Below are 14,940 nucleotides of genomic sequence, written 5' to 3' on the forward strand. Positions count from 1 at the left end.
GTGTGTGTGTGTGTGTGTGTGTGTGTGTGTGTGTGTGTGTGTGTGTGTTGTGTATTCAACTGAATTAGGTTTACCCAAAATAACTAGTTAATAAATGCAGTTCAAGGACTTGAACCAGGCTTTCTGCTTCCTAGCCTGTCGCTGTGCGTCCATTACACCATTCTAAAATTTCACTTGCCAGACCCTCTGCAACAAGTGACTTTTTGGACCACCAGGACAGTCCTACACAGAAGAAGGAAAAAATGAAAACAAGACATTGTATATTTATTAAGTTACCTTAGTTTATGGAGAGAATCAGTTTGAATAATTCATTAATTTATTTATTTTGCTTTTTGGAGGGTGGAGAGCAGGGCAGTTGGGGTTAAGTGACTTGCCCAAGGTCCCATGGCTAGTAAGTGTTAAGTGTTTGAGGCTGGATTTGAACTCAGGTCCTCCCGACTCTAGGTCTGGTGCTCTATTCACTGCACCACTTAGCCAGAATAATTTATTTTTTAAAAATTATCTTTTATCTCAGAAATGTGTCTTTAAAGAACTGTAGAATGATCTTGGTCCATGAAGTTGGCCCTCCCCAATCTTTCCAATCTTATTTTATTCCTTCCAATACTCTCTGTCCCATTTACATTGGTCTTCCAACTATTACCTACACACCACAGCCTATCTCCTGACACTGTATCTTTGTGTTTCTCATGGCTGGAATACTCCCCTTCACCTTCCTTTCCTGCCTCTATAAGGGGCAGCTAGGTGGTTCAGAGGATGGAGCTTAGGAAGTTAGGAAGACCTGAATTCAAATCCAGCCTCAGGCAACTTCCTAGGTGTGTGACCCTGGGCAAATCACATCATTCTGTTTGCCTCAGTTTCCTCATCTATAAAATAAATTGGAGAAGAAAAGGGCAAACCACTCTAGTATCTTTCCCAAGAAAAACCCAAAGGGGTCAGGAAGAGCTGGACATGACTGAAAAACCTCAACAACTACAAGTTTCAGCTCAGCTGGCCTCTCTTCCACAAAGCCTCTCCTAATGCTCTCTTTGATTAACAAACATCCTTCTGCAATCAACTTTGTATTATTTCTTCTGTGTCATGATTATGAAGCAAACCTCAGGGATCAAGATGACTTTCTAAGAGGGTGTTCCAAAGCGGGTGCTAACCTGCAGTGGCCTCAGGGGTTTCCTCATCCAGGAAAAGTGCAGATGCAGTGTGTTTGCCTATCTATTTGTATTTGCTTTATCTCTCTGTTCAGGTAGTTTCAGGCCAGTAAAAATAGAAGCACCTTGAGGGTGAGGGGCTATTTCATTGCTCTTTTTGTACCTCCCTCCCCCTTATGCAAAGTAATCACTTTAATCTAGCCTCAGATACTTATTAGCTATCTTACCTTGAGCAAGTCACTTAACTTTGGCTTGCCTCAGTTTCTCTAACTGCAAAATGGTGACAATAGAGCAGCACCTATCTCCCAGGGCTATTGTGAGGACCAAATAAGACAATATTTATAAAGCACTTAGCAGAATGCCTGGCACATTGCATAAATGCTATTATTATTATTAAATACATTAAATTATTAAATTGTTATTATTGTTGAATTGAATCTACTCTGAACCCCTTTTAGCCTGACATATTTTAAGTGCCTCAACTTTCATCTCTGTGTCAATTATAGACATATAAAGAATATTAGAAACTAATTTCAAGACTGCCCATCAGCCCTCTTTGTAATGACTATTACTGTACCATACCTCTCATCAAAAAGTGTTTTATTAAGGTCCTCCCTCTTGTGTTCCAAGTAGGGCAGCTAGGTGGCGCCATAGTGCACAGAGTGCCGGATCTGGAGTCAGAAGATTCATCTTTGTGAGTTCAAATCCAGTCTCAGGTATTTACTAGCTGTGTGATCCTAGGCAAATCACTTAACCCTGTTTGCCTCAGTTTCCTCATCTGTAAAATGATCTGGAGAAGGAAATGGCAAACCACTCCAGTATCCTGCCAAGAAAACCCCAAATGGGGTCACGGAGAATTGGACATGTCTGAGTATAGCAGAGGAAGTAACACCTGGGGTAGAGAGCATGGTTCTTGCTTCCTTCCCTAAACTCTATTGCACCTTCATAAAACTATGCAAAATAGTCCGATCTAGTGCAGCTCTCCAAGTCACATACAAAGATTGCTTAATAAACTCTTATTTAGCCTAGTGCTTATATCTGTATCCTTGACCACACCCAATCGGATATGGGACAGTGAAGAAAGCAGGGTAAAGATCTCTTCCTCCTGTATCCCCTTGCATGGGACTCATACCTGTAATACCCATAAATATCTGGGACATGCCTCGGGCTTAAACAGAGAAACCTGTCAGGGAAGCTTAGAGAATGTTCCCCTTGAACAGCTCTGTTCCTGGGCATCTCTTCCAAGGGGGAAACTCTATCACATGAGATAATAGTGAGACATGGCTTGGAGCAGCTGTCAGAACTGCCCTCAGAGACAGGCCTATGCCCTGCCCTTGCAGCAAACTCACTGTGAGACCCCAGGCAAGAAGGTCAAGTCAAGGGGAGCCACTTCATCTCCCAATGTTCTAGGTCTAAGTATCTAAGGTACAGAGAAGGTACTCACCTGCCTGGGGAGAAAGATGTTCACCTGACCAAGGAGTTTGCTCAGCCAATGAAATTCCAAGTCTCATCCTTGCTCCTAAGGTAGCAGCAGCTTTTGTCTCTCTTATAGGATCACATTAATCATATTCTTTAAGGGTGAACAACTGCTAGGTGCTTCTTCTTTGACCTGAGTAAAAGCATAAATAGCAGCTGAGTGGCTCAGTGGATAGAACGCAGAACCTGAAGTCAAATCCTGCTTCAGACACTTCCTAGCTGGGTGACCGTGGGCAAGTAAATTCACCTTGTTGGCCTCAGTTTCTTCATCTGGAAAATGAGCTGGATCGGGATATGGCAAACCATTCCAGTATCTCTGCCAAGAAAACCCCAAATGGGGTCACAGAGAGTCAAACACGACCAAACAAGAAGTGGATAGAATCAACAAAAACATTTGCTGCAGGTGGTCCCAGGCTTAGAGGATCATGCCACATGGGTGCAGTTGAGCAAGCCAGAGTCAGGGAGATCCGGACTTGCCTTCCCAGTTCTGCAGCTTTGGGCAAGTCCCTTGATCTCTCAGAACCTCTTTCTTCACGTGACGAAAAAGGATAATAACTTGTGTCCATTAACCTGTGTTGAGGTTCAAAATGAGGAAATGTAGCAAAGAAAGTGACAGGTAAAGCATGTAAATGCTTGTTGTGTTAAATGCTGGAGATACAAATACTGAAAGAAGAAAGACAGTCCCTGCCCTCAAAGTGCTTATATTCTAATCAGATAAGACAAATCTATCAAAGAAACTGAAAGGCTGGGTGTGGAAAAAAAGGTCGGCGGACGGGGCGGCCAGGTGGCTCCGGGAGTAAGAGCACTGGCTCCTGTGTCGGGATGACCTGGATCAAATCCGGGCTCAGATACTCAGTACCACACCCAGAAATAATAACTGGCCATGTAACCTTGAGCAAGTTACTTAACCCCAATTGCTTTAAAAAAAAAAAAAAAAAAGGTCGGCGGAGAAATGAAGTGGGAAAGTGCAGTGAAGGGAGAGAAGAGTTTGGCTAGGCTGGGCTAGCCTTCCTTACATGGAGGTTCTGCAGAGGCAGGGACTGCCTGGAGAGGCATCTCTAGGGTACAGAGCCTTCTAGGGAAAAGTGGAAAATGCCAAACACTCAAGAACAGAACTGGGAGAGAAGAGTGCTATGGAGAATCTGAAATATTCTGTAACATTTTCATTATCATTGGTAATTATCTTTTTAGGGTTAACAAAATGCATTATCATCCATTATCTCATTTTCTCCCCACAACAGCCTTAGTATCTGGGAAGCAGGTGGGGCAAATATTTTGTTGTTGAGATGTTTTCAGTCATATGACCCTATCTTTATTTTATGATTGAAGAAATTGAGATTAAATTCAAAGGATTAAATGACTTCTTATAGTCACACACCAGGGAGAGTACAGCTAGAACATGGACCAAGGTTAAGGTCTCCAACATCAGATCCTGAGTCCTCCCCACTACATTATGAGGTTGCTTATGAGAGAGGTGCCCTATAGAGAGGTCGTATGGTATAGCAGATGAGTTAATAAGACAGCCCACAACCCACAATACTGAGTTTGGATGAACCAGATTAAAATTTAATTGCAAAACATTGTACAGAATAGATAAAAATACAATCAAATTTAGATAATGTTAAGATGAGGTTTTCTAAGTCAATACAGAGATGCAGGGATCCTTAGGTAAGGTTTAGTGACCCTTGTTTCTATCTGAATTTGATACAACTGATATTAGAAGAAGAGGGCTGAACCTGGAGAGACCTATCCTGGAACTTTGCCTGGGAATCTTTAGTTTCATCATCTGTAAAATGGGAATGACAATATAATCATTGTACTTACCTCAGAATTTTGTTGTATCAGATGAGAATCTATGTCAAATGTTTTATAAATATTAAAGGACTGTATCATGCCAGCAAAGTAATAATAGCTGATGTGTGTGTGCATGTGCATTAAGTGTATGTAAATAGTGCTTTAATGTTTAAGAATGCTTTATACACATCATCTCATTTGACCCTCATAACATCTGAGGCAAGTATTAGATTATTATTATGCCCATTTTATAGATGAGGATACTGAAGCTCAGGAAAGTAAGGTAAATTGCTTGTGTTCACAAAGCTCATTAGTGTCAGAGGTAAGATTTAAACCTGTCTTCCCTTTCAGTCTTGTCTTCACTGCACCTAATACTTCTGTGTAAAATGTTGGATCCCTAAAAGGAGGAGTCTATTCTATAAATAAAAATAGATAATTAATGGAGTCATAACAATATGGACAAATGTGGCAAAGTCCCAGGATGCTGACATGGTGATGCTATTCTTTCCCTCTGAAGTGACCACTCATCCCTGAGCCTTACCTCCCAGTCATCCCCACCCTATATGCTGCCAGAGTGGCACACCTTTCCCCAATCTCCTAAAAAGGTAAGGGAAAGATCAACATCCCCCCACTCATCCTTATTACAACTGTACCCAACAAAGATAGGCTTCCATGCCCAGCCACACCCTCACTCAACTGCTTTTACTCCAGGCAAAAAAACATTTCTAGCAATGCCTCTATTTGTCAACACAGGTGTCTTCAAAGATATGACTAGGTGGGCATTAGGGATTCAAAATATAAGAAATTGTCCCTGACCTCAAGGAACTTATGCTCAATGGGTGAGGGAGTAGGTACATACATTTACACATAAAATAAGTATATGTAAATTGAACATGAGATAATGGGGGAGGGGGTTGGGGGGAGTCCTGCAGGAGAACATTGTACATAGTGGCAGCAGTACTGAGGAATGATCAACTGTGAATGACTTAGGTATTCTCAGCAATACAATGATCTAAAACAATTCCAAAAGGACTCATGATGAAAAATGCTATCCATCCCCAAAGAAAGATGAGTGCTGAATGCAGATCGAAGTTTTACTTTCTCTGGTTTTTTTTTCCCTCTTGGTTTGTTTTTTCTTTCATATGTATATGTTTCACATGTTTCTTCTTTCACATGATTGCACATATATAACATATATCAAATTGCTTGCTCTCTTAGGGAGGAGGGAAAGGAGAAAATTTGGAACTCGAATTTTTTAAATGAATGTTAAAGATGATCTTTCCATGTAATTGGGAAAACATAAAATGCTATATAATTGAAAAAATTGGGGGGGGGTACTAGCATCTGGGGAGTTAGGAAAAACCTCATGCCAGAGATGGTCTCTGAGCTAAGCTTTGAAGGCAATTAGGAATTCTAACTTTTAGCATCCCATTCTATAGGAAATGCCAAGCTCAATGAGATGAACTCCTGTACTTCAAGAAGCTTACAGTGTGGTAAGGGAGATAAGACTGGACCACAGGTAAAAAAGTGAGAGGTAAGATGATGGGGGACAGGGGAAAAAGACCTGTGATTTCATTGTTTTAGAGAATTCCCCAAGAGGAAATTTCCTTTGTCGATAGAGTCACATTTGCTTCGCAACTTAAGAGTCTGAGAGAATTGCTTGAAGCAACTCTTCCCAAGAGGGTTGAGTAACTTGTCCAAGGGAATATGGCCAGTGTATGTTAGATGCAGGAACTGACACCTAAACTTGTCTTCAAATCTATGCTCTCTATCAACCAAAGAATGTTGTTATTCAGTTGTTTTCAGTTGCGTCCTGTCCGCATTTGGGGTTTTCTCAGCAAAAATACTGGAATGGCTTGTGATTTCCTTCTCCAGCTCTTTTTACACATGAGGAAACTGAGGCAAGTAGGGGTAACTGACTTGCCCAGGGTCACACAGCTAGTACAAGTATCTGAGGCCAAATTTGAACCCAGATCTTCCTGACTCCAGGCCCAGCACTCTATTCACTGCAGCACCATGTCACTGCCCCTCACCAATGAGTGGTGGATAACAAAAGTGATAGGGGGCTATATTTTCAATTGACTGAAAGAGTTATGGTACATGGTTGTGATAGAATACTACTGTGCTATAAGAAATGATGAGTTTGAAGATCTCAGAAAAACATGGAAAGACTTGCACAAAATAACGAAGAGTGAAATGAGCAGAACCAAGAGAACATTGCATACAGTAACAGAAATATTGTTTTTAGAACAACTTTGAGTGAATAAGTCATTTTGACCAGTATAAATACCCAAAATAACTATAAAGAACATATGAAGAAAGATATAATCTGCATCCAGAGAAAGAACTGAGAAATAAAAGTATGCATAAAATAATTTATATATATATATATATATATATATATATACCTATTTGTGTCTAATGGTAGCTATCTCTAGGGTGGGGAGGGGGAGAAAAAAGGGGAAAAGGAAAATTACATCATAACTTTATTATATATTTAAAAGAAATAGCAAGTTGTACATAATAGATTTGCAATTTCATATGTAATCATTTTTATTATATCATGTTATGACAATGCTTGTTTTATTCCATAAATTTAAAATGGAATAAATAAATGTGGGGAAAATTAAGGTAGAGATGACACTCTACTACAGATGACAATTGTAAAGGAAGATCTTTATTAAACATCTACCATATGCCAGGCACTATTAGGCAATGCAGATATAAAGAAAAAAATGGAATAGTACCTGCCCTCAACAAGCTCATATTCTATCAGCGTTTAGATGAGGAAGAAAAAAATGAATATTTTGATCTTGAAATGTGTCACTGTCATTTTTTATTATTTTATTCATTCTAATTTTGTCCTTTAGAAAGTTTTACTATTAGAATGTTTCCTTGGTTATTTTCCCAGGAGTCCTAATGTAGCAAGAACAACTTCCTAGGTGCCAGAAGAAATCTACACATTCTTAAAAATCTGTGGTTCTTAAAAGGTCACTGAAATTAAAGCAAGCTTATGGGGTAATCTGCAAGGAGTAGTGTTAATGAGACTTCCATGCAGTCTAGACACTTGCTTTTGTAAAGATGAATGAAATTACTGTCTGGTTTCATATGGCAGAAAGGCAAATTATGCAAATTCATTCATGTATTTTGATTAGTCAGGTATTCATATTTTTTAATATTCAAGATTTTTAAAGGAAGTTTATGACATAAACTAGGGAGGAAATTCCCTGTTGTTTATGGGTTAAAAGAATAAGATGATTTTGTGCTGTGCACCATTAATATTCTATTTGTGGGATTTGTTTTGATCCTAAACATTTTATGATTTTCTGTATTAAGTATATAATTGCCTATAAAACTCACAAAATTCTCATAATGAAAAATCTCACTGGCTTCAGTCATAATGTGAGTCTGATAAAACTCAGATTTCTCCTCTGTTGAAAAGAGAAACTGTCTTATCTTTTGCGTTTTATCTGATTTTAATGGGAGAATTGAAAGGATGTTTCTTATTCTACTGAAAACATTCTGAAACCCAGACAGAATCACAAGGTAAAGAACAGGAAACAGGCATTGATTTCCTTTATCCACCCCAGTCTCTTTGTATCTTTTGGTATTGTGGTATGATGGATTAGGTGGACAGTCCAGCAAATATTTCACATTCTCAACAAGCTCCATTTGCCAGGAAAGATTTTGCTGCAAAAGTCGGTAGAGAAAAGGAAATTCTTAAAGCTAGGTCTGGGTTAAATGCAAAAGTAATCAGGCATATTTATGATAGCACTTTCTGTTGTAGCAAGGAACTGGAAACAAATTAGGTGCCCATCATTTGGGGAATGGCTGAACAAATTGTGGTATATATGAATAAAATGGAATGTTATTGCACCACAAGGAAACAAATCTGAAGGGTTCCAGTAAACTTGAGAATTGTGGGAATTATATGAAATGATGTAATGAAGTGAGGAGAACAGGGAGAACAATCACTATGCGTGAGTAAAGGGAACTGAGCCTGAAAGATTTAAGAGCTCTTACCAATGCAATGACCAATCAGGACGTCAGAAGCCAGATGATAAAGCAGGTTTCCCACCTCTCCATAGAGAGGTGGTACACTAGAGACACACAGAATAAGAACGACAATTTCATATGCAACCAATGTGTGAATTTATTTGGCTTGACTACAGTTATACATTATAAGGGAGTACTTTTATTTGAGGAAGGAAGTTGGGTGGAGGGATAGTTGATTTATAAGTGATTTAAAAAAAGAGAGGGGCAGCTAGGTGGTGAAGTGAATAGAACACGGACCCTGGAGTCAGGAGGATCTGAGTTCAAATCCGGCCTCAGACACTTAATACACACAAAACTAGCCATGTGACCTTGGGCAAGTCACTTAACCCCAATTGCCCTCCCAAAAAAGGCAAAAAAAAAAAAAACACAAAAAAGAGAAAAGAAAGAAAAGGTTATCAATGACATATTTTAAAATAAAATACTAAAATTGAAAACATTTTATTATTAAATATTTATTAAAATTAAAACATATTTTAAAATAAAAATTATTTAAGAAGAGTGCACAATAAAGTTCTGAAGGGAGCAGGACCGCCAGGAAGTTTTGTAACTGATGTGTTACATTTAATATACACATCTTTTCTCCCATCTATCTGATCCCACCTCAGAGGTGAGAGAAAAGTCAAAGCTAGAATCTGAAGGCAAAATAATGATCCAAGAAAAAAAGACAAAAATCATCTTGATTTTTTAAAAAGGAAAACAGTGTAATCTCCAAATTTTTGGCCAGTGAATGTAACTTTGATTTCTGGAAAATGTTTAAAACATGTTATTCTAAGCATTGTTATTTAACCTCTAGAAAACGAAGTGGAGATGGCAAAAACATCCAAGTTTATACCATGAACAAGTCATGCCAGACTATCTTTACCTTGTCTTTAGACAGGGAAATGGAGAAAAAGTTGTAGCTATACTGTAACTAAATTTTAGGAAAATTTTCATAAAGCTCCCTCTCCCATCCTATTTGGTGGAAAAGATAGAGAAATGTGGGTTTCTAGAGAATAGTACAATTACACGAACTTAAAATTGGCTGAATGGCTAGATTCAAAGAGGAGCCATTAAAGGTTCCATGCCTAGTTGGAAAGATGTCTCCATTGGAGGGCCACAGGGATTGGTGCTTGGTCCTGTGCCAGTTAACTTTTTTTTGTCACTGACTTGGATAAAGGCCCAGATGGCATACTTACCAAATTGGCAGATTATGCAAAGCTGAGATATCTAACATGCTGAATAACAGAGGATTAGAAAAGTTCTTACCAATCTAAACTATTGAATTGAATTGAATGAGATTACATGTAATAGGTATAAATGTAGAATCATACCCTAGGGTTAAAAAATAAATAAATAAGATAAATATAAGATGAGAAAGGCAAAACAAAACTTAAGTTTATTTGACAAAAGATTGGTGGGGAGGAGTTTTGGGGATGGCAATTTCAATGTGTTATTGGTGCAGTATCGGTTCCAAAGATGTTAAGGTGGTTTTAGACTGATGGCCTTGTCATACTTGGTCTTATAGAAGCTAGAGACTTGTGTTCAGTACTTGAAGAGAGGAAGGCAATCAGAACAATAGAGAACCTTAAAATTGTGCTGCATGTGGATTAACTCAATGAATGGTAGATGTTTAGCTCAGAGAAGAAAAGACTTAAGAGAATATGTGAGAGAATTGAGGGCTTGAAGGGCTATCCTGTAGCAGAGGAATGAAGTAACTTCTCTTTGTCCCCCAGGGCAGAAACAAGCAGAAGTTGTGGATAAAATGAAGATGAACAAAAGTGGAATGGGCTACTTTGATAGGTAGTGAGCTCCCTAGAGATCTTTAATCAAAAGCTGGCTGATGCCTTCTGGGAAACGTTGGAAAGAATTCTTGTTCAGGTACAGGTTGGATTAGATGGCTCCTGAGGTCCCTTCCAACTGAGATTCAGTGTTCTCTGGACCTCTGACTCCAGACTCATTGCTCTTTGTGTTTCATTTCTCTGGAAAGAGAGATGGGGAGATTTCATCCTTTTTCCTCCCTGACATCAACCATTTTGTCCCTCAATCTGGGACCTAAGGCTTTTCATGCCTCTGACCATGGAGCAGCTCTATTTCCATGTACCATATCTTCCCTTTTATTCTCTTGATGTTATAGTAGTAGCTTTGAGTTATCAGTAAACTTCAGTTAATAGAAGTAATATCCAGGCTCATATGTCTGGAACTCATGAGTCATGTGTCCAAGTGACTCAATTGAATGGAACAAAGGCCAGTAGAGGAGCCATCTAAAGGACCTGCCCATTTCATAGTGCTAGTAAACAGAAAGGAAGCTAGGTAAGTATTCAAAGATTAGATAGTGGACCATGGATCCATGCCCAAATAGATAGGAGAGCATGGCATGGATGAGAGATAAGAGATGTATCCAGAGGAAAAGAATGAAACCAACCCAGTGGGAAGCCATGCTATCCCATTATACATTCAAAGGACCTATCTCAATCTCGCTTTCCTCATTTTTCTTATGAGCATGTGGAATCCATCATCAGTAGTTAATTCCAACTCAAATATCCTTTTATTTCAGGATTGTACCTATGAAGGGTTACTGTGTGGTACAGTGCATGGAGGGCTGGCCTTTGGGTTCACATCCTGACTTTAACAATTACCGCAAGTGTATAAGACAATAGCAGAAGAACAAATCAAGATCATAAACTTGAAATGGGAAGGGCCCTTAGAGGACATATGGTCTAATCACCTCATTTTATGATGAAGAAAGTGAGTCTCAAAAAAGTTAAGTGACTTTCCTAAGGTCTCTCAGATAGTAAGGAGCAGAGCTGGGATTTGAAAGTATATCCTTTGCTTCAAATCCAGCAAACCTTCTATCAGACCATGCTGAGCATGGTGCTGTAATAGTAGATGGAGTGGTAGACTTGAAGGAACAAAAACCCAAGTTCAAATCTTGGCTCCAGTGCTCACTAGCTATGTGTCCTTGGCCAAGTCCCGTAAGCTCTCTCAGCCTCAGTCTCTTCATTTGTAAAATGAGGAGACTCATTTTGTAAAATGTAAAATCTGTAAAAATGTACTTCTCCTTAAGTGTTGTTGAGAGGATCAAATCCAAAGAAATAGCATATATAAGAGATATATCAATGCTAGCTATTATGATTAAGTTAATCTCACCATCAGATTCCCCATCTGTAAAATAATAATACTGACAGTACTTATGTCACATGTTTGTTGTAAGGCTTAAATGTGATGATAGATGTCTGATACTTAATCCTGAAAAGGAGTCCAATATTTTTAAATTCCTTAACTCAGGGGAGTGACTCTGATGGAAGAGATTTCTGGCACTGGCAGACAGATGAGAATTTTTCTTGATCATGGGGTAGATTTCACATCATGGAGGCAGTTATTTACCCTTCCTAGGCATAAGACTGGTATTGCTTGTCCATCTATTAAAATGAAAAGAAAAAAAAAATCTTTTGAAAAAAACTTTACATTTGACTGGGGGCAGCCTTGGAGTGAGTAAGACCTTCCCTCCTCTGATACATTTTAATTATGTAACAATGGAGTATTCAAACTCTCAGGGCCCCAAGCAGTCTACATGGAAATTATAAAGAGGTGGGTGTTTAACTTGGTGGAGGACCTTTCCATAATAGAGATGCTACCCTCTTCTTTTCAATCAGTTTGTCTAAAGGGTTATCACTTTTATCAGACTTTTCAATGATCCAGCTTTTGGTTTCATTTATCACAACAGGGATTCAATACATCAGTCAATCAAACAACAAGAATTTATTTATTTATTAAGCACTTACTATGAACTGGAGATATGAAGTCTGAAACCCCGCCTTTCTTGACTTCCTTCCCCCCTCTCACCCCAGGAAAAAAAATTGTCTCCTACTTGAACTCTGAACCCCCAATTCTATCAATGCTCAGCACTTTATCACAAATTTTTCTCTGTCCATTACTGGAGAGAGAGAAAATCTCCATCCAACCCCATTTGTCACACAAATCTCTACTAATGTAGTTTCCTCTTATCTCTAGAGCTCAAATAGAGGTCAGAGCACAGGGAAAGATTTTAACTGATGATGGTCAAAATTCATATGACTTCACTAACCAAAATGTTATGAGAGGTTAGATCACTTGTATACTAATTATACTAATTGAATGGGGTCCAAGAGAAGCCCCACCAATAAAAGAAGAGAAATGAGAACTGTCCTGGCAGGATGGTGGAAGTCATGTTTGATGGTAAGATCACTTTATTTTAGGGATGAAAATGAATTTGCTGTTGGACGTTTCCCACCCACCCACCTCCAAACCACAAAAGAAGTAAGAACTTGGGCTTTGAATTTTGGCAAACATTGACAATATCTGAAAGGGAAGATTAAGAAGAAATTCTTGGGGTGGCTAGGTGGCTCAGTGAATAGAGCACCAGCCCTGGAGTCAGGAGGACCTGAGTTCAAATCCAGCCTCAGACACTTAACACACACACACACACACACACACACACACAAACTAGCCATGTGACCTTGGGCAAGTCACTTAACCCCAATTTCCCTAACTTCCCCCCTCCAAAAAAAAAGGTAAAAAAAAGAAAGAAGAAATTCTTAAGAGCTGATTGGGATTTACTGGGAATTTTTTAAAGACTTAATTACATTTTAGGGGAAATATGAGTTATTCTGAAGATACTACTTATGTTGGAAAGAGTCATTCTATATAAATGGCTTCTCACCTTCTTGGCCTGTTTTACAGCAATTAGTCTCGTGTTTTCTGGTTTTAATAATCACTTTAGAAAGAGAAGTTGAACTTAATGGAATGTAGGAAAAGTGACTTCCTACTTTAGAGGCAATGGGTGTGGTGGTATGCAGAGGAAAAAGCCCTGAGTTAGGGTTGGAGGATCTGGGCCCCACTCCCAGTTTTTTTTTTCTTTCTCATGCGCCCTTAGAAAGGCACTTTCACTGTTTGGAGCCTCATTTTTCCCATCACTGGAATGATGGAGGTGAGCTTAGATGGCATCTTCATGCTTTAAGTCTTATGAAAGTGTTTTGGTTTGGTTTTTACCCCCAAATGATTAACCACCCCACAATTCTACATCTTATTAGTAACTTTTGAAAATTTTATTTGAATATGTAGAAATGTCTGTGATTATAAAATGTTACAGCTGAAAAGGACCTTAGAGGTCATCACATAACCCAACCTCACTTATAGATCATGGGATCACAAATTTAGTGCATGGAGGTATATTAGAGGTCATTCATTCCAACACCACCACACAACACCTCCCCCCTTTCCCCCATCTTACAGAAAAAGAAAGTGAGGTCTGGGAAGCCAAGCAACATGTCCAAGATTACACAAGAAGCTAATGGCAAAGAGAGGATAAGAACTCAGGTCCTTAGTCTCAGGGGCAGTTGGGTGGGGGGCATTGGATGGTGTTCCAGCCTGGAGTCAAGAAGACTCCTCTTTCTGAATTCAAATCTGGCTTCAGACACTTACTAGCTATGTGACCCTCACTTCACCCTGTTTGCCTCAGTTTCCTCATATAAAATGAGCTGGAGAAGGAAATGGCAAATCACTCTAGTCTCTGTGCCAAGAAAACCCCCAAAGGGTCACAAAGAGTGGGACACAACTGAACTGAACAACAATCTTAACTTACAAATCCAGCACATTTTCCTACCATACTTCAAGGCCAATTAAGGACCTTCAAGGTGATGTAACTTACCCAAGACCATACAGGTAGTAAGTCATAGCTTCAAACCCAGGTCCTCTGACTCCAAGTTCCTTCCCATTACCTCCCTGCCAAGAAACTAAAACAGTGCACCTTCTTGGCTGATCTCCTTGGCATGAGCACCATAAAGGACTTGTAGAATGAAGTAACAGAATTCCAAATGAAGCTCAAGAGCCTGCTCTGAGTTATAAAAGCCAAGATGAGATGGCAGAATGTCATGCAACATATGAGCAACTATCTAAAGTTTGTTTGAAAATGGCTATAAGGAAAACACACAACACCCCATAAGAGCAATGTAAGACTCCATCTGTCATTCCAACATCTATGTTGTTGCCCAACTGGACTATTAGAAAGAACAGGAGATTAATAAAAGAAGTGTTGGGATTGTGGAATCTGATGGGGGAGGGTGGGAAGGGAGAGAGAGAAAGACCTTGAGTAAACAAAGCATGACTGCTATAAGTGTGATGGATTTATAATGTTGGAAGGAATTTGTGTGGTGGGCCCAGATCCGTTTTGTTGCTTCTCAGAATCCTATCAGGAAAACTGTAAAGATAAAAATGTTTAATAAACAGTTCGTATCTGAGTTTTCTTTCTGGAGAAAAAAAAAAAGGCCTTATCAGAAAGAAAACAACAATAACCTATTGTGAATGCTCAGGGGGATGAATCAATCAATCCATCAATAAGCATTTATTAAAGGGTTACTATACACGAGGCATTGTGCATGAAGAATAGGAAGGTAGATTCTAACAGGAGAGTCTAATTTTTTTTTCCTGCTTTTAAAAACCAAAGGAGAAGCATTGA

At 39.1% G+C, this 14,940-nt stretch overlaps 1 long non-coding RNA gene across 2 annotated transcripts in view; it reads right to left on the bottom strand.

The window, feature by feature from the left end:
• The window catches only part of LOC138161463 (uncharacterized), an 18,569-nt gene extending 15,444 nt beyond the window's left edge, over window positions 1-3,125 (bottom strand). For both annotated transcript variants that reach the window (XR_011168374.1, XR_011168375.1), the window contains exons 1-2: window positions 2,866-3,125; window positions 2,587-2,751 (exon numbers count right to left, since the gene is read on the bottom strand). This is a non-coding gene — a long non-coding RNA (uncharacterized lncRNA). The remainder of the gene's footprint in view (window positions 1-2,586; window positions 2,752-2,865) is intronic.
• Window positions 3,126-14,940: the final 11,815 nt, after the last annotated feature.

This window comes from Petaurus breviceps, unplaced genomic scaffold (genome assembly GCF_028583685.1).
Source record: "Petaurus breviceps papuanus isolate PSGF00001 unplaced genomic scaffold, PetGlider_PUasm1.0 185, whole genome shotgun sequence".
In the NCBI taxonomy this organism is placed as follows: Eukaryota; Metazoa; Chordata; class Mammalia; order Diprotodontia; family Petauridae; genus Petaurus; species Petaurus breviceps.